The following is a 26,727-nucleotide window of genomic DNA, read 5'->3' as shown; positions in this document are numbered from 1 at the left end:
AATTTATTGCATTCAATGGCCCATCAAGTGTGAAGCTGTTTTTTTTCTCTCTGGCATCTGCACAAACGACAGGCAAATGCCAGATAGTCTATCAGGCTTGTCCTATCCTTCATGCTGCAATGTATTCACACCACAAACCATTCTCACTTAGTCAACTTTTCCCTGCAGTCATGTCAAGCCCTTGGAATACCAAAAATAAAAGACAATTAATGAACATAGTAACCATTGTCAGTAATTGTGTATATTTGAGGAAAATCAACAAATAAATCGATCATATGTTCCTTTGGGTCAGGTGCGGGCCATGATGCTAGTACAACCTGTAAAGCATATCAGGATACCAAGGACTGTACCTAATAGAGGAAATCAGGTTCTTGTCCACCAACTTGACAGCTGACAAGAACCCCCTCTTATCTCCTGGAAGAGTTATAGGGTGGACGTTGCAGGGAAGGATGGGGAGGGAGACAGCAGCATGGGGTTTCAGTAGACCTACTTCCAAAAGCCAGTTCTTCAAAGTAGCCTCAGCTGGTGTGGAAATTGAACCTATTGTGTGGTTCTGTTCGCCGAGCTGGGAATTTGTGTTGCAGACATTTCGTCCTCTGTCTAGGTGACATCCTCAGTGCTTGGGAGCCTCCTGTGAAGCGCTTCTGTGATGTTTCCTCCGGCATTTATAGTGGTTTGTCTCTGCCGCTTCCGGTTGTCAGTTCCAGCTGTCCGCTGCAGTGGCCGGTATACATCACAGAAGCGCTTCACAGGAGGCTCCCAAGCACTGAGGATGTCACCTAGACAAGGGACGAAACGCCTGCAACACAAAATCCCAGCTCGGCGAACAGAGCCACAACAATGAGCACCCGAGCCACAAATCTTCTCACACACATTGAACCCATGCTGTCGACATCACTCTGCATCACAAACCAGCTGTCCAACCAGCTGACCAGCAGGAAAGGATCACACAAATTGGTCAGACCAGCAGGTCTCCTCCCTCTGGCTTGTAACAGGCTGGGAGAATCCCACATTACTGACCCCCCCACTACCCCCGACCCTGGTTCTCCTTCCGAGGTATGACCTCCAATCTCCAATTAGACAGAAAAGATATACCCATAATAATTGGTGCCAGTGGGCAACTGGCACTAATTTGCCATAGAGTCATAGAGCATGGAAACAGGCTCCCTGTCTAGTCAGTCCATGCTGAACATAATCCCAAACTAAAATAGTTCTACCTGCCTGCTCCTCAAGACACATTTATAGGATGAGAGGACAGATATTTAAAAAAAGAAATGAAGGGCAAATTGTTTAAACAGAGGGTGGTTCACATGTTGAAACTCCAATCAGACTCCCCTTCCCCCATGACTTCTCAAATGGCCTCGTCACTTCACACGGGACCAACAAAACCTCCAGACGTTAATGAAGCCACTTCCTCAAATGCCAAATGCAGTGCTAGCAAAGGCCACCACTCACAGTAATGAGACCAGCCAACTGGCAGATCTCAAAGATAAGCCTTTTCTATAGCTGATGCTGGCCTAAGTATCTGAATGGCAATGCGGTATTGAGCAACCTTTCTTTTGCTGATGAGCTCCCTGAACAATCTTCCACCCAAAGGCATGGGTGGTTGGTGATGTCATGCTGGGGAGAGAATGAACAAGCTAGCAGGGGCCATTGGCTAGAACTGGATGGAAGTAATAGATTTAACGGAAATTAATGGGGAGTGGGTGAGAGGATGACAGTAGTAAACAACTGTGATAAAATGGAGGAGTGAAGAAAATAAACAAGAAAAAGTTTCACTTTGCAACACCAAAGTGGGTGAAAATTGGAAAAATAAAGAAGTAAAAGGTATGTTTTGAGGAAAAATGAATGACAGGATAGTTGTTATCGAAACACAAGCTGAAAGAAACAAGCAAAGGAAGAGAACATCCATAAGGTAACATGAACAACAATGGTTTAGAATCTATAATCTAAATCTGTTGAAATGAATGCTGTGTCCAGAAATTTATAACGTGCCAAGTCTAAAGACGAGGTGCTTTCCTTGAACTTGCATTGAGTTTTATTGGAACACTCCAGCCAAAGACAGAAAGTTCAGAGTGGGAACAAGAGTTAAAATGACAGGAATCTTATGGTCGCATTCGCAGAATGAAAGGAAGTTTTCCATAAAATGGTTCCTCAGTCTTTATTTGGCCTCTCCAATTTACAAGATACCACGTTGTGAGCAGTAAATAGTGTAGAAAAAAAATGAAAGAAGTACAAATGAATCAATGTTTCATCTCAAAGGAGTATTTGTGCCTTGAATCGTGAAAAGGGAGGAGGTAAAAGGCACAGCTTCACTATTTACAAAGGAAGGCGCAGTAGGAAAAGGAAGGAATTGTTGGGAGTGACTAAGGAATGAACAAGGATGGTCCAATTTGAATGTTGAAAATGTGTTGCTGGAAAATTGACAGGGAAGAGGAAGGGTAAATATATTTGGTAGGGACATCACACTGGACGTAGCAGAAATTCAACAGCAACCAAGAAGTAAAATGTAACAAATGTTTCACATTTATTTAAAAACCGACAGGAAGCAAAACAAATGATTGTAACATGAGTTCAGGATTGAGATCGAAGCAAAAAGATCATAACCTTTAAAACACTTTGTTTTTCTAAAATATCTTTAATCATAATGTAAATTAAGTCCACAAATATAGGATTAGCTTTCTCAGAGCCATTGGAATTATGCAACGCTAGTAATGAGATTTGAATGCCAGTGAAAACAAAATTACAACTCATCCAACAACTAATTTGTTTAGGATTCCTAACATAAAATCTAATAATGTTAAAGTGGAACTCTTGTCAGTTCAGTGTTATCTATTTAAGTGAACACTGAGGATACTTTAGTAGTGCACCCCATCTAAAAATGACGAATTGCTGACAGCAACAGCTAGATTTCCACTTCTAATCATGCACATGCGCACCCCAAAGTTGAAATTTCATTGAAGTAAAGATGATAAATACTGATAATTTTACTGTCATTACTACTGTAAAGTCTGTAATATTGAAAGGAGACCAACTTTACACAAAATTATGAGGATTGATGTTCACAGATTCTTCAAAGTGTCATTGTATGAAATTGATTAAGTAAGAAGTCACACAACACCAGGTTATAGTCCAGGTTTATTTGAAATCACAAACTTTCAGAACACTGGAGGAGCAGTGCTCTGAAAGCTTTTGCTTTCAAATAAGCCTGTTTATAACCTGGTATCGTATGACTTCTAACTTTGTCCATGCCAGTCCTACACCAGCACCTCCACATCATTAAATAGATTGTCAGAGAGAATATCTGGAATGATTGTTTTTTAAACCGTGGAATGATTTAATAAACAAAGATGGATTTTGGACTGTCACAGAATGGATGAATGAGATGTGTTCTGTTATTAAATTATAAATGAGGGCAAATACCATTGTTACTTGTCAAATGAATATTGAAATACTGATGCGTCTCACCTACCCATGTAATCACCTGTTCAAAAATTTCAGATGAGGCATGAGTTATGATTGATTTTGTATTCAAAACACAGATAAGGTATGAACCTGGAAACTGGGGATCAATTGATCCATAAGTCATGCTGAAAAAATGTTAAATAAGGTTTCATAAAAGGCTTTATATAATATTCTATAATCTACTATATTTTAATTCTATGTTTACCGAACTATAGAAACAGGACTTGAGTCATAGTTTGAAACACAATGATTTTTTAATGCGATGGCAGAAGTGACATGAAGATAAAATTTGTGTGGCTCCAATCTTGATGTGGAGTTTTGCTTCACAGAAGTATGGATAGAAAAATTAAACACAGATGTAAGGACACTAATTTAATGACTTGTGCAATCAACATTGACTTCTGTGCCTGATTATTCTGTCAGAAAAGGGTTCATCCTGGAAAAGAAATACCACAAAATTTATCCTGCTGCATCTTCAAGATTATCTGAACAGGCAGATAATATATAAAACATTGAGTAGAGTTTATTCAAGTAAAGTGTGGTACAATGAATAAACATTGTGAATGAAACAGTGTACATTAATATAAAGAAGAAACATTTGTCGTACCCAATCCTTTCTCACATTGTTTTAAGATGGTTCTGAGATGAATATGCCACGTGGATTGCTACATAAACAATCAACGTGTTTCAGTTAAATGCCTAACTGGAGAAAATACTTTAAAACGTTGTTCTGATTATACAGAATAAAAGATGGTCATGTCTTTATGTTTTCATAAATATGTATGTAAAAGACATACTGTATTACAATAACAATACAGATGCAGCTTTGCTTATGAAAACATTTTGGAAAGAAACTATGGTGCCATTCCTTCACCCATTAGAATAGGGCAAAAGGAAGAAAAAGAATTTAACTTAGTTTCTTTCGGGAGTTTAGTACGAGATAGAGATAACCTTCAGTGAAATTCTAGATGTCTATGTTAAGGAGGAACTGTAATACATTTGATCTAGCCATTTTGGAGTCAAAAAGTATAGCGCTGGAAAAGTACAGCTGGTCAGGCAGCATCCGTGGAGCAGGAGAATCGATGTTTTGAGCATAATCTCTTCACCAGGAATGTCCCGATGAACAGCTTATGCTTAATACATCGACTTTCCTGCTTCTTGGATGCTGCCTGATCGGCTGTGCTTTTTCAGTGCCACACCTATTGACTCTAACCTCCAGTATCTGCAGTCCTCACTTTCTCCTAGCCATTTTGGATGCAAATAAAGAACACTACTTCTTCAGGTACTGTGTTAGAAATTGCGATTCCTTTAAATTGATTTTTTTTCTAGTTTTGCATAATGAAATATGATATAACAGTTGTTACAGTGTTAATTAGCCTGCTCCAAACATAAGCAAATTTCTACAATATAAAATGTATAAGAAAGGTCATAAGAATTACCATGAACTAATGTTCCCTTGAACTAATGTTCAGCATAAATGCAGTATTTGGGAAAATGGGAGGTTTTGGTCTTAGAATGATGGGCAAGGAAATTATGGTCATCCTAATGTCATGAGTAGTTGTTTCATGGTCATTGTTTAGAAGGATTCAAGTGGTTGATTGGCACAGTATAAACTATCAGGCCCTGGAAATGCAGTGTATCACAAGCACACAGGGCAAAAAGGCAGTCCTCATTAGGTGTGGCTTGTAGTTATTGGTCCTCATCAGGGAGCTATCTTCTTCAAATGGAAGATGGACCAAAGTGGAGATTGAGGAATGACGGAAGGAAGAGGTCTCCAACTCTTCTGCTACCTTCATAACTTTAATGAGATTGACTTCATTGCCCAGTCCTTTGAGTAGGAGAGTTCAGAAGCCATGTTGAGGTTGTATAGGCGAGGCCTCTTCTGGAATACTGTATCCAGTTCTGGTCGCCCAGTTATAGGAAGGATATTATCAAGCTGGAGAGGGTTCAGGAGAGACTTACCAGGTTGTTGCCAGGTATGAAAGGTCTGAGTTATAAAGAAAGGCTGGACAGACTGGGGCTTATTTTTACATGCACGTAGGAGGTTGAAGTCGAGAAATTTATAGAATTATGAGCGGTATAGACCGAGTTAATGGCAGCTGTCTTTTGCTTAGGATGGGGGATTTCAAGACTAGGGTGACAAATTGATGAGATGAGAGGACAGAGATTTTTTAAAAAGTAATGAAGGGCAAATTGTTTAAACTCTTGGTGGTTCACATGTTGAATGAACTACCTGAGAATGTGGGTACAACTACAATGTTGAAAAGACTTTTGGGTAAGTACATGAAAAGGAAACGTTTGGAGGGATATGGTCCAGGAGCAGGCAGGTGCAGCTATTTTAGTTTGGGATTATGTTCAGCATGGATTGACTGGACTGAAGGGCCTGTTTCCATGCTCTATGACTCTATGACAACTCAGTGCCAGTTGTCCACTGACATCAGTGAACCATCACTAATTATCATGGGTTGTATACCTTTTCAGTCAATTAAAGAATTATCATAACAAAACTGTAAATTTTTAGCAAATTTAATAAATTACCTGAAAATTCCTTGCAAACTTTCGACTGCCAATAAAAGCTGCTGGGGGCCATGATCTGAACTGACCCTCTGTAAACTGATGAGTCCCAAGGTTAGTTTTGTTTTATTCCTGGACCTTTTAGCTCAGGCTGGAGCAAACTAAACTTGGGACTAGCATGTGAAGAAATCACAGACAGAATTGTTAAGTGAAACAAAAAAATCTAGTAGAGTTCCAGAATTAACATGAGAGTGGACATGGAAAAGGAAATTTAAAAAAATATGAGAAACAATTATTTTCCTACACATATAAGCCTATAGGTTTTCAAAATAACACAAATTATCAATTATTAAAATACATTTTCTTTAGGTCATAATCCACTGGATCTTCGAATGTATTAATTATCCCTTTAATTGAATTATTTTATCAAACATTTTGTGTAAAAATGTTTTTGTAGCATTTTAGGGTATAATGATCACTTTCACAGCTCTCAAAACTACATCAAATGTGAATGGACAGCATTTTAAATTTCTTTTAATCTGTCAACAATGTTATTAACCACATTCATCAGTGGAGCTTTTGAAGTCTGCACAGTAACAAACCAAGCAAAAATACATATAACTACATCTAGAAGGATGAAATTGAGACTAAGACACTGAAGTTATGAGACAAAGCCTTCAATTAATCAACTCCCTTTAACTATGATCTGTTGCAAGATCATTTGTCCATTATTGTAATTTGATTATACTGTTTTTTGCTTTTCAAATAAATTTCAGGCAGCCAGACAAAGCTATGGAGAAAATAGTCTTGCTTGCGTAAGTGGGTATATTTGATTATCTGCATTCAGCAATTACAAGAGAATTGAGAGTGTATCATGGATACCAAGTGGAAGTCTTGTCGTGCAGTAAGTATCTCCTCATCTCTGAGCCAGAACATCATAATTGTGAATTTGTCTGATATGGCTATGGCAGGCAGTAAGTGTTTCATAGTTTCCATGGTCACTCATGCTTGATGTGGAGTGATAATTCAAAAATTATATCCTCTGGTAACAATCTATGAGTTCCTGGAATATGTAGCTATGGAAATGGACAAATGTGCATGTTTTCCAGCAGAAAGGGGAAGCCTCTCAGTCTCTAATGCAAATCAGGAAGAGAATCTGCCCTTGAACTAAATGGTTGAAAAATTAGTCTGAGCTTCTAATAAGAACACTATACCTGATTTTCATATATTTCCGACGTCTAGGTCATTTTAATAAAACTGGACAAGAACAGGGGTAGTTGACTGTACTCTTAACAAAGGTAAAATCAGTGCAAGTTAAATAAAAGATTATGTCATGTCTTTTTTTCCTTTAAACGTTGCTGAACTCCTCAAGACACCAAATTCTAATCAGTGGCTGTGCAGATTGGCCTCTTGTTATTGGACATATCTCTCATTCAAACCTTCAGGTCACTGACTTGATTATCTGTCATTTGAAATGACCATTTGTTGGCGGGTGGTTAATTCCATTCTCCCTAAACAAGGCATGAAAGAATAATTTTGCAGATGAGAACAATTTATTGTATTGTGAAAAACTGAAGATTTACTGATTACAAACTGATAAACTTTACTCTTTTTGGAATGAAACCCACATTTCAGTATTCAAATCAATACTGAACATAGATTTTCTTGAAGTAAAGCAATAGAATAAAATGAACTTAATTGTTTAAATAAATGTGGAGGTGTGACCATACTGAATATGATTAATTCAAGTTTTCAATCGATATGCTCATTGCAAAAAAAGTGGATCAACAGCCTTTGTGCATATAAAAGGATGTTTTAGCCATCAAGATTAGATTCAATTCCCTACTGTATGGAAAAAGGCTATTTGGCCCAACAAGTTCACACTGACCTTCACAAGAGTAGCCCACCCAGACCCATTTCCCTACCTTATATTTACCCCTGACTAATGCAACTAACACTGTGGGCAATTTAGCATGACCAATTCACCTGACCTGGACATCTTTGGATGTGGGAGGAAACTGAAGCACCCGGAGGAAACCCATGCAGACTTGGGGAGAATGTGCAAACTCCACACAGTCACCGGAGGTGGGAATTGAATCTGGCTCCCTAGTGCTGTGAGGCAGCAATGCTAACCACTGAGCCACCATGCCACCCACCCACCACTCTTCGCTCAAGAATGGAGAGATTGGGTAGAGGTAGTTTCTTTAGCATTCACTTGAGGGGCTGTGGGTGTGGCTAGTTTAATTATTTTCTAATCAGTATATTCAGAGATGCTATTGGATCTCAAGAACACAGGTGTTTTGGGGCAGAGGTATCACAAGTGCCCTCACCGACCTGGGTTTAAAGGAGGCAAGTCAAGGATTTCCCGACTGGATCCAGCTGAGATGCTATGTGAGCAATTTAATCTTAAGCTTTGATTCAGTTTTTTTAAATCATTTCTAACTTGTTTCCAAATGCTGCTTGAACAAGATAATTTTCCTGGAACGAGGGAAAGAGAGGTGAGTTTGAGGAACAATACAGGTTGATACCTGAAATTTTCATTGCCTTATCTAAATAAAATCTATTATGGCTGTTGCATTGGTAGCTTCGTACACATATCTGACAGAGAGTGTTTATGTGGCTGCAGCAATTTTCGGCCTTGGAGCATCACAAATGAATAAAGTAAGGATGCCTTGGATATTTGACATCAACTCATAAGAGAAAGCACACTGAGCTTCATAGCATGCTGTGGTGAGTTCCACAAGTGCTCAAAAGCAAGGCCCATAAGAAGTAAGTTTGCAGCTGGAGGAAGACGAAAGGGCTCAGCACTCATCCTGCAATGAGGACACTATAGAGGAATGGCAGTAATAAGATGAAGGGGCCACTTCTCAATAGAACAGCTGTTTGCATTACTCTCTCTTTTTCTACAATATTAGGAAATCTATCAGAAATGAAATGGTGCAAATCGAATCTCACAATCCACTGTCACCATCAGCTACAACTTTATGCCCACCACGCATTCCGCAATACTCCATACCCTTCGTAATAAACAGTTTTATTCCTTCTGCTGCCCATCCATGTAATATACATTCAGTCAATAAGTCTCAACCTGTATGGACATTCATCTTAAATGTACAACAAAGTCAATTGGTCCTTGGTATGCAATAATGGTCAAGATATGAAATTGATGCAAATAACTACATTTTATGTGAGAATGGGAATAAAACATTTTATGTGAGAATGAGCAAAATAACAAGAAATGGATGTGCGTAAACTTGGAAAACTATTTTTCTTATGCTTCCTAATGCCTCAGCATGGTCCATTGCAGGTAGAAGCTGACAGCTCAGACTCCTGAGGGAGCAGCAAAGACTTCTCTAATGCCACTGAAGCAGAAGCTAACCTGTCTATTCAGGAGGAGATCAACATGTGATAAATAGAACTGTTTCCATTCTCCGTTTCTCACTATCCCATTCATGGGCCTATGCCACAGGACTCCTAAAAATCGAATGCAGGTGAAGAACAGGAACCATACCAATAAGGTATCTGGCATCTTGCTTAAGACAGCAGATAACTGGAAGCTAAAGTTGTGTGATCATGCTTATGGCCTGTACAATTCAATGAGAATCTTGTTTGAAGCTGTAAGAAGGCTGAGTCTTTCTTTGCATGATAGACATCACAGAATTTCCTCTGACACCAACTCTCTGGAGCTTGGTTGATCACATCAACCCTCTCTATTATTGTAGAGACTATAGGTGCCACATCTATCAGTATCTGCTGAAGTTGCTGCTATTGTCTCTAATGTTCACCTTTCTCAACTATAGCCCCAAAGACTCAGTAACTCTGTCCAGATGTGTAGAGGCTGGGAAAAACTGTGTTCACTGGTGAAAACTCTCCACAGCAATGCCTGTCAACTGTCTCTGCTCATGCCCACTTGAGAAATGTGTAACCAACTGGTGAAAACCCAACTAAATTTCTAGGTTGACCAACCAATGTATGATTTCCTGTACTGGTACATAGTTGTGTGTCCTATAATAGCTCACCCACGGAAGGAATGAGCTCGCCTGAGAAATTATGTTGTGTATGTATCCTAGAAGACAAAAGAAAGATGTGATTTAGTCAGGGGAAGGTCACAGTTTTGACAATTGCCATACTCTGTCTTCAAACTGTTCTGTCATTGATGGAATGAAGTTAGCAGATATGTTTCAATGATGCTTATAATTCTGACACCAGCTTTCAGTGACTATCTGACAGGTAACATGCTGTAACAATGGTCACTACATTTAGTCCTCCCTGCAGACAAGGACGAGGTTTGTGGCATGGTTTTGAATGGGTCACTTAGAACAATTCAAGAATTACTTACCAAGAGGCAGGGGAAGCAGAACATTATTGCCTTTGAACTGCCAATTCATCACAGGGCAATTTTTGTTTATTTTTTTACCTCAATTAGTTACATTTCCACCAGGTGATTCATACATTTCAGGTGCATGTGAGCAGAAACTGTTGGCAGGCAGTGTATTTAGATACTTAGGAGCAGAGAGAAGAGGCTTCATTCAATTGGACTCAAGGAAGTCCAGGCAACCAGGAGGTGCAACTAAGCATTGGGGTTAAGGCTCAAGTAAAGGCCGGGCTAGCTGTTTGTGAAGAAACTGGGATTTTGCCCGAAAGGAAGCTGTTGACTGTATTTTCCAGGATCCAAATGGACATAATGCCAAGAAAGGCCTGGGCTCAGAAGAATCCTGCCTGTGAGCCATTAATTGTTGCCAAGACTTAGAGCTGTACAGCACGAAAACAGACTCTTCTGTCCAACCCATCCATGCTGACCAGATATCCTAACTTTATCTAGGCCCCTTTCCCACTCGACCAATATCCCTCTAAACTCTTCCTATTAATATACCCATCCAGATGCCTTTTAAATGTTGTCATTGTACCAGCCTCCAACACTTCCTCTGGCAGCTCATTCCATACATGCATCGCCCTCTGTATGAAATCTTTGTCCCTCTAGTTTTGAACTCCCCCACCCTGTGGAAAAAGACCTTGGCTATTCACTCTATCCATGCCCCTCATGACTTTATAAGCCTCTATAAGGTCACCCCTCTGCTTCAGATGCTCCAGGGAAAATAGCCCCAGCCTATTCAGCTTTTCCCTATATCTCAAACCTTCCAACCTTGGCAACATCCTTGTAAATATTTTCTGAACCCTTTCAAGTTTCACAACATCATTCATATATCAGGGAAAACTGAATTGAATGCAGTATTCCAGAAATGGCCTAACCAAGGTACTGTACAGTCACACCATGATCTCCCAACTCTTATACTCAATTCATTGACCAATAAAGACAAGTATACCAAACACCTTCTACAGTATCCTGTCAACCTAGAAGTACAATTTCAAGGAACTCTGAATCTGCACTCTTTGTTCAGTAACACTTCCCAGGTCCTTACCATTAAGTGTATAAGTCCCATCCTGGTATGCCTTTCCAACACGCAGCACCCCACATTTATCTAAATTAAACTCCATCTGCCACTCTTTGGCCCATTAGCCCAACTGATCAAAGTCCTGTGTACTCTGAGGTAACCTTCTTCTCTGTCCAATACACCACAAATTTAGTGACATCTGCAAATTTACTAACCATACATCCTATGTTCACATCCAAATCATTTACATAAATTAAGAAAAGCAATGGACCCAGCACTGAACCTTGTGGCACACCATTGGTCACAACTCTCCGGTCTGAAAAGCAACCCTCCACCAACACCCTCTCTCCCCTACCATTGAACCAGTTCTACATCCATGTGGCTGAGTTAGGGTGAAGGAAACCCACAAACAGCATTTGCTTGGTGCATCTGAGACTAATCAGAGCTTGGGGAAATCCAAGGAGAGTGAATGATTATTGAGGATAGCTGTCTGTGAACAAATAAGAATTTTCCCAAAAGCAGGCTTTTGTGTGTATTTTTCAGGATCCAACTGAGGACAATGCCAGAAAGCAGTATGAATTACCACCATGTTCTCCTTGGTTATTATGGGTTGCCACCTGGTCGTCTGCTATGAGTCTTGCTGAGGGGATAATTTCTATGTGTGTGCTGAAACCCCCTCCCCTAGACCTTCCCAAATGTTCCATGGCCTTTGGCCAATGGGGCAATGAGCAGGGTTCAAATTATCCAATAGGTTTGTGCCAATACCTTTCACTCTTGCCATACTCAGGTTATAGAGTCATAGAGTCATAGAGATGCACAGCATGGAAACAGACCCTTCGGTCCAACCTGTCCATGCCGACCAGATATCCCAACCCAATTTAGTCCCACCTGCCAGCACCCAGCCCATATACCACCAAACCCTTCCTATTCATATACCCATCCAAATGCCTTTTAAATGTTGCAATTGTACCAGCTTCCCCCACTTCCTCTGGCAGCTCATTCCATGCATGTACCACCCTCTGTGTGAAAACATTGCCCCTTAGGTCTCTTTTATATCTTTCCTCTCTCACCCTAAACCTATGCCCTTTAGTTCTGGACTCCCCGACCCCAGGGAAAAGACTAAATCTATTTATCCTATCCATGCCCCTCATAATTTTGTAAACCTCTAGAAGGTCACCCCTCAACCTCTGACACTCCAGGGAAAACAGCCCCAGCCTGTTCAGCTTCTTCCTTTAGCTCAAATCCTCCAACCCTGGCAACATCCTTGTAAATCTTTTCTGAACCCTTTCAAGTTTCACAACATCTTTCCAATAGGAAGGAGACCAATCTTCCAACAGGACAGTGGCCTAACCAATGTCCTGTACAGCCACAGCATGATCTCCCAACTCCTGTACTCAATACTCTGACCAATAATCTAATGTACATAACCTCAGACACTGGTTGGAAGTCATGGTGGCAAAGATCTCATTGATATTTCTCCAATACAAAACCCTGTGGCTAGTTATAACTGGTTCCCCCAAACCTTTTTGACTTTTGTCCCCATTGTTGTCTGTAGCTGATAGCTGCTGACTGCTTTTTAATTTAGTTTGTCCAAACTTTGGTTATGCATAATTTCTCTGGCTGTGGATCAATTTAGAACAATTTAGATAAAGTTCGAGAGACAGCCCTTGACATCAAGGCTGCATTCCACCAAGCGTGGCATCAAGGAGCCCTAGTAAATGGGTATTGGGGGCAAACTCTCCACTGTTTGTCGTCATACCTGGCACGTTATCTTATTGGAAGTCAGTCATCTTAGCTCTAGGATATCTCTGTAGGAGTTCCTCAGAGTAGGATCCGAGGTCTAAATCTCTTCAGCTCATTCATCAATGACTTTCCCTCCATTATAAGCTCAGAGGTCAGGTTGTTTGCCAATGATTTAATGGTGTTTAGCTGTATTTGTAACTCTTCAGGTATAAGTTCAAATGTAATAATATCTGGACAATATCCAGGCTTGGGCTGACAAATGGCAAGTAACATTCACACCACACAAATGCCAAGCTATGACCATCACCAATAAGAAACAATTTAACCACCGCCCTTGACGTTCAGTAGTGTTACCATCATTGAATCCCGTTCTATCAACCTGCTGGGGGTTACCATTGAGCAGAAACTCAACTCACCACATAAGTACAGTAGCTACAAGAGCAGGTCAGAGGCTAAGAATACTGTGGCAAGTAACTCAATTCCTGACTCTCCAAAGCCTGTCCATCATCTACAAGGCACAAGTCAGGAATGTGATGGAGTAATCCCCACTTGCAGAAATGAGTGCAACTCCAACAATATTCAAGAAGCTTGACACCACGCAGGGCAAAGCAGCCTGCTTGATTAGCACTACACCCACAAGCATCCACTCCGTCCACCACAGACGTTCAGTAACAGCAGTGTGTTCATCGACAAGATGCACTGAAGAAATTCACTAAAGCTCCACAGACAGCACCTTCCAAGATCTTGACCATTTCCATCTAGAAGGACAAGGACAGCAGATATATAGGAACACCACCGCCTTCAAGTTCCTCTCCGAGCCACTCAACAACCTGACTTGGAAATATATCGCTACTATTTTATTTTTCTGTGGGTCAAAGTCCTGGAATTCCTTCCCTAATGGCATTGTGGCTCAACCTATAACAGTTGGACTGCAGCGGTTCAAGAAGACAGCTCACCACTATGTCCTCAAGGGCAACTGGGGATGGGCAATAAATGCAGGTCAGACAGTGACATCCACATCCTACAAATACATTTTTAAAAATATATCCAATTTTGGGTCTATTGTCACTTGACGACAGTAAGTATCATTTTAATGATGCCCATATAATTTAACTTACAGATGAAATGTCAACTTCTAATAAAGTGGTCACTAATGAACTTTATATATCAAAGTCTGATGAAAGATTTTATGTGTTCTATTATCCTTCAATGAGTGTGGGCTTTTCAATGATTGTGGGATGAAAAAATTAATCTTGAGATATTTTTCACTTCAAAGATTCTGTCAAAAACTTTAAAGGTCAATAAATCAAGCAGAATGTGAAAATGATTTGATGGTTGAGAACAGTGACAGCAGTTTTTTGCTAATCTTGATGAGCAATGCTGGCTTGTGACTTGAAGTAAGATAATTTTTGAAGGTTACTTGGAATGATTATATTGATTGTTATCTTAGAGTACAGCAGAAAGATTGGTTTCTTTACAAGTTTTGGTTAAAGGCAATCCTTAACTGCTATGAAGCATTTGCAATATGTGAGTTGCAATAACCTGCTATTTAGTCAATACTTTGACCTTACCCTCAACCTTATTGTTCAAAAATAATCTAATTTTTCTGATTCTCAGCACAAAGTTATGGTAATTGCCATCAGGACATTGGAAACATAAATAGGATAGGACATCCCGATCTTATTAACAAGCTAGCCTCTTCTGTCATCCTCAGTAGATGCAGACTTCAAATCATGATAATTGAACGTTTTTCATTGTGACTTCTAAGTCTGGAAATTTTGAATAAAAATATTAATGCTTCTGTTTACATTACCTTTATAAAAGACTTTTGCCATTGACTCTCTTGCCTTTTAGTTATCACTATTGGTCTTGTACTGAATTTTAATTTAAACCTATATTGAGAATGGAGGCATGATAACAAGATTTTCTTTTCTAAAATCATGACTGAAAATTACAGCATGACATAAAAAAGAACAGATTTTTAATAACTTATAGCTTATAAGGCAAACATTTAAAGTTTTGTCTCCTAATTGTTCTGATCCTGCTACATTATATTTCCTTTTAATTTTGTTTTGAACAATTACCCTGTTTGCAGTGTTCCTGTTTGAAATAACTTAATGGGAACTTATCTGTTGAATTAGCCCTGTACTGTCTTTAAGGACGCTCAATTAAAGCTCCTGTTAGTTTAGATTATTGTGAGTTTCACTCAATTTCTAGATGGACCTGGATGGACAGCTTGGTTACCTGCTCAAGGCTGTAATGTACATCTCTTAAATACTGTATGTAGGTTGGTGTCTAATTTAAATCATTGGGACTTTCACCTCAGGCTTTAGCAGGGAAATTGCTGAGAGTTCCCATTAAACAGTAAAGAGTTGTGACCTGCTGTGAAAATGAAAAGTCCCAAATACACTATTTTTGGCTTTGATATACTCCACATGAACCTCCTCCAATCTTTTCTCATTCTAAATCTACTTAACCATAAATTTAATTCTCCTTCATATGCACCTTATGATAACAAGTTCCATGTTCTTTTCTTTGAATTTCCAATTATACTTTGATGGCTATCTTATATTGAATTTCTTTAGTTATGCTCTTCCCTACAAAAGGAAACATTCTATATGCATACAGTCAATCAAAAGTTTACAGAATTTTAAAGGCTTTCCATTCAATCGAGCCTCAGGCTTCTTCTTTCAAGGGAAAAAAGATCCGACATGTCTATCCTTTCCTGATATGTATACACAGTCATCCTGACTGTGCATGGTTGCTCATTGGTTAGCACTGCTGCCTCACAGTGCCAGGATAGACAGGCAGGAGGCTGGAAGAACACAGCAAGCCAGGCAGCATCAGGAGGTGGAGAAGTCGATGTTGTGGGCCAGAGAGTCAGGCTCAAGTCCACTCTCAAGCATTTGTGTAAAGTTTGCACATTCTCCCCGTGTCTATACGGGTTTCCTCTGGGTGTTCCAGTTTCCTCCCAGAGTCTAAAGATGTGCACGTTAGGTGATTTGGCCATGCTAAATTGTTCATGGTATCAAGGCATGCTCAGGCTAGGTGGGTTAGCCATTGAAAGTGCAGGGTTTTGGGGATAAGATCAGGGGTTGGGTTGGGTTTGGGGGCGGGGGGGGGGGGTTGATCTTCAGAGGGTCAGTGTGGACTCGATGGGATAAATGCCCTGCTTCCATATTGTAGTGATTCTATGATAGCATCCTTATAAAACTCGTTCACACCTTTTCCAGAGACTTTTTTTAATAATATGGTGACCAGAGTTGCTTGTATTCTCTAAATGTAACCAAGATTTGAAACTGAATTTGCATAATTTCCCTTTAATTCAATTTGACCTAGAAATAAAGTCCAGTGGTGCTTTCTTTCAGATCTTACTGAACTATAGCACAACAGTAGTTAGTAAAATGAAGAATAATTCCTATAAATGCAAACCTGCGTGTTGGAAGATTAGAATTAAAAGTACTTGGATCATTAAGGAAAGGGAGATCAATGCTTCAACAGAAACATAGACTAGAATTATCGTAAACTACTTGGACAATCTATTAATTTCCAAATAAGCAAATAGTTACTTTAAAACTTGTCATATCCATTTTGTGACAAACTAATTGTGATACCCTAGACCTTGAGATCTTTTCTTTCAGAACAAAAAAAGTTGTTGACCAAATCTATTGCTGATCTTATAATCTGAAATAGCATTTATTGTTTTTGCAGAGACCAAGATTTTCATTGCTGTCATTTCTCAATTAGATTACATTTCTTTTCACAGAAGGAAATAAATATTTTTGTGGCAACTACAATGTGAACATGATAGTACCACAGGTGCAACATGAATGAAAGGATGTGCCTATCAGTTCAACCTTGTTTTTCTTTCTTATCACAGCAGAAAGCAAATGGAGTTATGTTCATTCAGTGACACAAATTGGGTTTCCTGTTAAACAAATTCTGACTTCCATTCTTCATCAGAAACTTATTGCTTCAAATTATAGGATTTTAAATTTTATTGTGATTCCAACGTGCGGGAGTAAGGGAATTATTAAAATGACAGAACTCATTTGAACCCTAATATCTCCCTGTAGTGACTCATTCAGTCTAATAATACTGTTAAGATGTATCTTACCATGTTCCACTACTGAAAGATAGTACATAAGTGTAAGTTGGTGACAAAACAAAAATAGGTACGAGAGCAGGTTGTGCTGTGGTCATAAGGAATTTGCAAGGTGATGTAGATAGGTTGAGTGAGTGGACAAAAATGTGTCAGATAGAATTTTATCCAGGAAAGTGTGAGTTCATGCAATTCGTAGAAAGAAAATCAAATGGAATCTCCTAGTAAATTGAGAGAGACTCCAAAAATGTGCAATCCAGGGGGATCTTGGTGTTCTTGTGTACACGGCATAAAACATTAGAATGCAGGTGCAGCATGTTGTTATGAATTTTGGCTTTTCTTGCTAGGTGGTTGGAGTTTAAAAATAGGGAAGTTTTACAACTGTCCAAGGTATTGGTGAGGCCGCACTTGGCCTATGCACAGTGCTGCTAACCATATTTGAGAAAGGATATATTGATATTGGAGCCAGCTAAAAAAAAATATTATTAGGCTGATTACCAGGAGAAGGTTTTGACTTGTTAAGGACAGTTAAACCATTTAGGCCTTTATTAATTAGAGTTTGGAAGAATGAGGGGTGATCTTCATGAAATGTACAAGGTTGTGAGGGCTTTGAAGGGTTAATGTTCAGAGGATATCTCCACTTTCAGGGGAGTCTCAAACTAGGAGAAATTGTTACAGAATAGGAAGGTATTTATTAAAGCTTAAACGCAAAGGAATTTCTTCTCTCAGAATAGTGAATGCTTAAAATACTCTAAGCTAGAGAGTTGTGGAGGCTAGATCACTGTAACTATTTAAAGAGGAGAGGGATAGATTTTTGAAATGGCATGAAAGAAAAGTAGAGGCCTTGAACAGATCAGACAAGATCTTATAGTACAGCAGGGCGGGGGTGAGGAGAAGAATTTCCTATTCCTGTTCCTATTTCTAATGTTTTAATCACAGAACTTGCCTTAAAAATTCATTCAGTTATTTTGAATTTTGTTTAAAAATTTCAAGCTCAGCAATTATATCTTTTAATCTGCTGGATGTCAATTGTTGTGATTCACTTTTATATTTATTATAATGATAATTTGTGTTCAAAATTCAATCTTGTAATGTGACCAACTCTAGTATAGCTATGTTTATTATCTACCTTTAGTTATCAGACAGAATTCAAGGCCAGTCATCTTCAAAACATCAGGGGTATCTGTGAAAAGCAAAATTACAATTGCAAATTTTCAACTTTCATGCATATATATTTAAAGTGCAATGATGGTATAGTTGATTATTTGATTATGTAAATTACTTATTTTAGTCAGATTATAATCATTTTCTTAGTCTTAGGAATGTTCTGCTGTTGAAGATAAGTTGAAGATTTCTAACTACCAAAGTTTTTCAAACAAATACAATATGAAGTGTACACTTCTGTAGATACAAAAAAATTAATTAGTTTACTAAATTTAATTCACATTTTATAATTTGTGTTACTACCCATGTAAAATATTGTAATTGGAAAATAAGCTGATGCAAATATAGACATGCCACAGTATAAAGTGACCTTAATGTCTTGATAATTATAGGAAGTGAAGGAAATTCAATATAATTTTAAAGACCAGTTTTAACTAGCAAGCATGAATAAACATGAATATTTCATTGCCTATTAACAGTTTAATTGATGTGTTTAAAAACACTATATAGAATTTTGATGAGCTAAATGTTGCATGATAGAAAAATGTCTAAAATGCACATTTTATATTATTTAGATCTGTTCATTGGTTGGGATGATTTTATTAACATTGAACGATTGGCTCAGAAAATACTGAACCTTAAAAAAAAATCCTACAATTTGAGAAACAGAGAAACCTGAATATATTTCTTAAGCTCAATGATACTATCAAGGAAATGCATTGAATCACCTCTTCATTGGATTATTAATGGAAGACTTTATAACCCCTCATACATAAAATGCATAGAAGTTAAGCAACTTGCTGAAGATTTTATGAATTGTGTTAAGTCCTTGATCATGATATATTCTTGGTCAGTAGAGAGATCAGTAGGGGAAAGAGCAGGAAAGTGGACATGAGGTATGTCAGAGTAGTACTGAATGGTGAAGCAAGCTAGAGGGGCCGAACCATCTATTCCCGTTGCTATTATTTATGGCCCTAATGACTGAAGGAGAGAGCATTAGATGTTGAAATGTTCAAAATTATGCCTTTGGTGGCACAAAGCAATAAACAGGGTACAGTGGGTACAAAATTCAACACCATGCTGTCACTGATGGAGGTGCTATGTGTATAATTTCAAAATTCCTGGCTGGAACCCATCTGGTTAACTCAATTAATTCCACTTAATGTCAAGAAATGGCTGCAGACACTGGATATTTCAAAGGCTATTGGCCCTCACAACATTCTGACAATACAATCAGTTGTGCTATAACCCGGTAGTTCTGTTCTCGTACAATCCCGTGTTGTAAGGAAACAGTGTAATAACAGCACCATTTAAATTAATGGGGCTGGAATTGCATTATAACTAATACATGCTTTAAAACTTTGTGCTTTAAAAACAGTGGTCCCCAATTCGTAAATCATGTTATAGCAAATTTGTGTTAATGAAACACGCTTTATAGCAGAATGACCTGTCATACTAATATCTTGTGCTCCAGAACTTGCTGTACCCTAGTCAAATTGTTTCCAACCTACTTACGAAACCAGCATCTACATGACCATGTGGAAAATAGCTCAGATATGTCCTATATCCATAATAGCAGGTCAAATCCAACTCCATCAATTTTCACCCCGTCAGTATGCACTCCTTTATCAATAAGGTGCTGAAAGGTGTCACTGAAGTGCTATCAAGCGGTACCTGCTTAGCAATAACATGCTCAATGATACTCAGTTTGAGTTCCATCAAGAGCATGTAGCTCCTGACCTCATTACAGCCTTAGTTCAATGTGGATAAAGGAGTTGAATTATAGCGGTACGAGTGACTGCCCTTCATATCAAGGCAGCATTGACTGAGTGTGGCATCAAAGATCACTCACAAAAGAGAAATCTGGAGAAAAATCTCCACTGGTATACCTTACAGAATGCAAAATGTTTGTGGCTGTTGAGATCAATCATCTTAGACCAAGGACATCTCTGCAGAAGTTCCTCAGCTCAGAGGTTAGCACTGCTGCCTCACAGAACCAGGGATCTTGGTTCAATTCCAATCTCAAGCTACTGTTGGTGTGGAGTTTACACATTCTCTCTGTGTCCGTGTGGGTTTCCTTCAGTTGCTCTGGCTTCCTCCTACCATCCAAATATGTGCAGCTTAGGTGGATTGGCCAGGGGAAATTTTCCATAGTGTCCAGGGATTGAATTAGTCATGGTAATATGGGGATAGGGTGTGGGATTGGGACTGAGGCTGAGTGGGATGCTCTTTGGAGAGTCGATGTAGACTCATTGGGCCAAATGGCTTGCTTTCACAATTAAGGGATTCAATATGGTGTCCTAGGCCCAACCTACTTTATTCATTACATTCCCTCCATCATAAGGTCATGGATGGAATTGTTTGCTGATGCTTATACAACATTCTGAACTATTCACAACTTGCAAGTATTGTTTAGGGTGTAGGTTTGCTCGCTGAGCTGTCGGTTTGGTATCCAGACGTTTCATTACCTGGCTAGGTAACATCATCAGTGGCGACCTCCAAGTGAAGCGAAGCTGTTATCTCCTGCTTTCTATTTATATCTTTCTCCTGGATGGGGTTCCTGGGGTTTGTGGTGATGTCATTTCCTGTTCGTTTTCTGAGGGGATCTATTTATATTTTTCTCCTGGATGGGGTTCCTGGGGTTTGTGGTGATGTCATTTCCTGTTCGTTTTCAGAAAACGAACAGGAAATGACATCACCACAAACCCCAGGAACCCCATCCAGGAGAAAGATATAAATAGAAAGCAGGAGATAACAGCTTCGCTTCACTTGGAGGTCGCCACTGATGATATTACCTAGCTAGGCAATGAAACGTCTGGATATCAAACCTACAGCTCAGCGAGCAAACCTACACCCTAAACCTCAACCTGAACTACAAACCTTCACAAACCTTGCAAGTATTGTAGCAGTCCATGTCCATGTGCAGCTAGACCCAGAGAATATCAAGGTTCAGGCTGACAAATGGCAAGTAAATTTTGCATCTCACAAATACTAGGCAATGCCTATTTCCAATGAGTGAGAATCTAATTTTGATGTTCAATGACATTGCAGTCATTGAATCCCCCACTATCAACATCCTGGTGGTTACTATTCATAGGATCATAGAATCGCTGCAATGCAGAAAGAAGCCATTTGACCCCATCAAATCTGCACTGATCCTTCCAACAGCATCCCACCAAGACCCACACCTTGCCCCCATACCCTACCCCTGCAACCCTACATTCACAAAGTATGGTAGCCAGAAATGAACATCATTCTAAATATGTTTGCTCAAATAATCAAAGTGCTAAAATTCCAATAAAGCTAATTTGCATGTGCGGAGGACACAATGTGTGATTATCCTGCACCTAATCAAAGTGGTGTCTGCTCATCTCCCTCATTCTAGCATGCATCCCAGTACAAAGTACATTGTTGACTGGCTGATCACTTACCAGGGGCCCAGGTCTGATAATGCTGGCAAGTTGATTTGCATTTATTAAAGCCATTCTTCATATTTGGAGAGTGTTATTTCAATCTGCAGATTTTGGGATTGATATCAGAAAGTGTTTGTCATTAACTGAGCATCAATTCAGAGAGAATGCTCCCAGGTTAGCTCATTCAGGACTTCAAGCTTTCATCGATGATGTAGAGAAGAGGAGAAAAATCAGGTTTCAAGACCACCATTCTGGTAACCATGGAAACAATTAACCATGGAAACCAACGCAAGGTACCTTTTCAAATGTTGTCTATTCACTATGCCACCAACATCATGCACAGCTCAATGTGCTATACTGCCATCATTCACCCATCAGTAACCTGCAGTAATTATGAGTTAGGCCATCACTCAGATACTTCTGCACACCCTCACAGCAAGCTCTCAAATGCTAACAAGTGAGCTTCTTGATCCGACAGTGCTGCACCAGGGACGTCTTGCCCTGCCTAAGCTGCTAACCATCAGAAACTGGCAGCTGATGGGAACTATACAGAGGCATAGGAGGCCCCAGCTGCAAAAACACGAAGACCAGGATTGACTTGGTGAATGGTTTATGTTGAGGAGTTGAATTTGGGGTGTGGTGTATGGGGAGAGGGCTTTAGGGAGACTGGACACAGGAGGGTTGGGTTTTGAGCTGATCATGGCTAGATCTTTGTTTATTCATTCATGGGATCAAGGCATCGCTGGCAAGGCCACAATTTATTGCCCATCCCTAATTACCAAGAGGACAGTCAAGAATCAACCAAATGCTGTGGGGCTGGAGTAACTTATAGGCCAGACCAGGTAAGGATGGCAGTTTCCTTCCCTAAAGGACATCAGTGAGCCAGGTGGGTTATTCCTGACAGTTGGCAGAACTGGCTCAAAGGTAGAAGACACCAGGTGAAGAGTTGTTTTTGAAACTGGAGGCCTGTGACTAGTGGAGTGCCACAAGAATTGGTGCTGGGTCCTCTACTTTTTGTCATTTACATAAATGATTTGGATGCGAGCATAAGAGATACAGTTAATAAGTTTGCAGATGACACCAAAATTGGAGGTGTAGTGGACAGCAAAGAGGGTTACCCCAGATTACAACAGAATCTGGACCAGATGGGCCAATGGGCTGAGAAGTGGCAGATGGAGCTTAATTTAGATAAATGCGAGGTGCTGCATTTTGGGAAAGCAAATCTTAGCCGGACTTATACACTTAATGGTAAGGTCCTAGTGAGTGTGGCTGAACAAAGAGACCTTGGAGTGCACGTTCTTAGCTCCTTGAAAGTGGAGTCGCAGGAAGATAGGATAGATTAGATTAGATTAGATTCCTTAGTGTGGAAACAGGCCCACACCTACCCTCCGAAGAGTAACCCACCCAGAACTGTTTCCCTCCTAACATTAACATTAGTGGGCAATTTAGCATGGCTAATTCACCTAACCTGCACATCTTTGGATTGTGGGAGGAAACTGGAGCACCCGGAGGAAACCCACACAGACATGGGGAGAATGTGCAAACTCCACACAGTCACCTGAGGCTGGAATCGAATACGTATCCCTGGTGCGCTGAGGCAGCAGTGCTAACCACTGACGACCATTGACTAGATTCTAAGCTGGATATACTGTGGCAACAAAAGCAAACAAAGGCTGGAAATTCTGCAGGAAGTAACTGACCTCCGGACTCTCCAAAGCCTGTTCTGCACCAATAAGACTCAAGTCAGGAGTGTGATGGAATACTCCACACTTGCTTGAATGAGTGCAGCTCCACCAACACTCTAGAAGCTTTACACCACTGGACTGATGTCCCACTCACTACCTTCAACATCCACTCCTTTCCCCACTGATCAGCAGAGGCAACAATGTGTACCATCAATAGTAGAAATACGGTAACTCACCAAGGTTTCTTCCACAGCACTTTCCAAATATTGGAATGCTGCCATCAGAAGAGGCAGCAAATGCATGGGAACACCAGGATCTGCAATTTGCCCTCTCAGCCATTCATCATTCTGACTTTGAACTGTATTGCTGTTCCTTCACTATCACTGATTCAAAATACTGGAACATATTTCCCAACAGCAGTCCCTATACATACTGTGGCTACAGCAGCATATCAGAGACTGGGAATTGTGCAGTGAGTAACTGACCTCCTGACTCTCTAAAACATGTCCATTATCCACAAGGCACTAGTCAGAAATATGATGGAATCTTCTTCACTGGACTGGATAACTGCAATTGCAACAACACTCAAGAAGTTTGACACCATCCAGGACACAACAGCCTGTCGGATTGGCACCACAAACATTCACACTCTTCACCTTTGATGCTCAGTATCAGGTATAAGATGCCCTGCAGAAGTTCACCAAGGCTCCTTAGACAGCACCTTCTAAATCCATGTCCGCTCTTGTGTGGAAGGATAAAGTCTGCAGGTGCGTGAGAAGATCATCACCTGTAAAATCTCCTCCAAACTATTCACAACCCTGTCTTGGAAATCTATCACTGTTCCTTCAGAGTTGTTGGGTCAAAATCCTGAATTTCCCTCCCTTAAAATATTGTGTGTGTACCTACACGAGACTGCAGCATTTCCAAAAAGCAGCTGACCGCCATCTTCTTAAGAGCAACTGGGGATGAGCAATAAATGCTGGCCCAACCTGCAATGCCCACATCACATGAATAGTGAAAAAAACAAATCGAGGACTGATTTTTCAATATTGGCCCATTGAATTCCTATTCTGTCCCTCTCTTAATTATCCTCATCTCAGGGTGATGGTGGCCTAGAAATATTATCGTTGGACTTATAATCCAGAGACCCAGGTATGTGCTGGGGATCCAGATTCAAAACCTGCCATGGCAGATGGTGGAACTTGAATTCAATAAAAAAAATTCTGAAATTAAGAGGCCAAAGATGACCATGAATCTATTGTCATAGAGTCATAGATGTGTACAACATGGAAACAGACCCTTCGATCCTACCCGTCCATGCCAACCAGATATCCCAACCCAATCTAGTCCCACCTGCCAGCACCTGGCCCATATCGCTCCAAACCCTTCCCATTCATATACCCATCCAATTGCCTTTTAAATTTGCAATTGTACCTGTCTCCACCACTTCCTCTGGCAGCTCATTCAATATATGTACCACCCTCTGCGTGGAAAAGTTGCCCCTTAGGTCCCTTTTATATCTTTTCCCTCTCACCTGAAACTTATGCTCTCTAATTCTGGACTTCCCCACCCCAGGGAAAAGGCTTTGTCTATTTATCCTATCCATGTCCCTCATGATTTTATAAACCTCTATAAGGTCACCTCTCAGCCTTCGATGTTCCAGGGAAAACAGCTTCAGCCTATTCAGCATCTCCCTGTAGGCAAATCCAACCCTGGCAACATCCTTGTAAATCTTTTCTGAACCCTTTCAAGTTTCACAACATCTTTCTGATAGGAAGGAGACCAGAATTGCATGCAATATTCCAACAGGACTGTGGCCTAACCAATGTCCTGTACAGCTGCAACATGACCTCCCAACTCCTGTACTCAATACTCTGACCAATACAAGAAAGCATACCAAACGCCTTCAGCATCAGGATCCCAGGTTCGATTCCAGCCTCGGGCGACTGTGTGGAGTTTTCACATTCTCCCCGCGTCTGCGTGAGTTTCCTCTGGGTGCTCCAGTTTCCTCCCACAGTCCAAAGACGTGCAGGTCAGGTGAATTGACCATGCTAAATTGCCCATAGTGTTAGGTGCATGAGTCAGAGGGAAATGGGTCTGGGTGGGTTACTCTTCGGAGGGTCGCTGTGGACTGGTTGGGCTGAAGGGCCTGTTTCCACACCGTAGGGAATCTAATAAAAATAGGATGGCACGGTGCCTCAGTGGCTAGCACTGCTGCCTCACAGCACCAGGGTCCCAGGTAAATCTGAGTATACAGCACTGATGTACTGGAGTGATTGACAGAATGGTTCCAGCGATGACTGAAGAAGCTATTGTTGTACACTAGTTTTGCTACACAATGTAGTGTACAAAATCCCATGCAAGGACTGCACAAAACACTACATAGGACAAACAGGAAGACAGCTAATGATCCGCATCCATGAACATCAACTAGCCACGAAACGCCACGACCAGCTATCCTTAGTAGCCACACACGCAGACGACAAGCAACATGAATTTGACTGGGACAACACTACCATTATAGGGCAAGCCAAACAAAGAACAGCCAGGGAATTCCTAGAAGCATGGCACTCATCCACAAACTCCATCAACAAACACATCGATCTGGACCCAATATACCGGCCACTACAGCGGACAGCTGAAACTGACAACCGGAAGCGGCAGGGACGGGCCAGAGGAAACACCACAAAAGCGCTTCACAGGAGGCTCCCCAGCACTGAGGATGTCACCTAGACAGGGGACGAAATATTTGCAACAAAAATTTCTAGCTCGGTGAACAGAACCACAACAACGAGCACCCGAGCTACAAATCTTCACCCAAACTTTGAATCTGCAATGAATGTTGGTTGTGAATCCTGTCAGATTGATTGGATCAGTTGGAATGACAGCCTGAGGCAATGGGGAATTTACAAGAGCTAGACATGTGATGGATGGCAATTATAGGAAGGGAGAAAAGCTGTAGGTACAGTTAGGTAGATGGGTTAAGTCCAAGAAAGGTAGGAGAGGTAGGCAGGTAGTACAGCAGTCTTCTGTGGCTATCCCCATTTCAAACAAGTATACTGTTTTGCAAAACATAGGGGTGATGGACTTTCAGGGGGATGTAGCACGAACAGCCAAGTTTCTGGTATCAAGACTGGCTGTAATGTAATGAGGGGTACATCGGGTTCCAAGCGATCAATTGTGTTCGGGGACTCTCTAGTTAGGGGCACAGGCAAACGTTTCTGCGGCCAGCAGTGAAAAATCAGAAT

General features: G+C 40.4%; 1 long non-coding RNA gene across 2 annotated transcripts; it reads right to left on the bottom strand.

Moving 5' to 3' along the window:
* Positions 1-3,225: 3,225 nt before the first annotated feature.
* Positions 3,226-22,112, bottom strand: LOC122562983. Of its 2 annotated transcripts, XR_006315456.1 has the most exons (4): positions 21,813-22,112; positions 18,347-18,400; positions 6,004-6,152; positions 3,226-3,901 (listed from the first exon to the last, which is right to left on the bottom strand). It is a non-coding gene; the product is annotated as an uncharacterized LOC122562983 (long non-coding RNA). The 2 variants fall into 2 exon arrangements; XR_006315457.1 differs by lacking the exon at positions 18,347-18,400 and having other exon boundaries at positions 21,813-22,108.
* Positions 22,113-26,727: the final 4,615 nt, after the last annotated feature.

Source organism: Chiloscyllium plagiosum, chromosome 26 (assembly GCF_004010195.1).
Source record: "Chiloscyllium plagiosum isolate BGI_BamShark_2017 chromosome 26, ASM401019v2, whole genome shotgun sequence".
NCBI classification, from domain to species: Eukaryota; Metazoa; Chordata; class Chondrichthyes; order Orectolobiformes; family Hemiscylliidae; genus Chiloscyllium; species Chiloscyllium plagiosum.
This window is presented reverse-complemented; position numbering and strand designations above follow the sequence as displayed.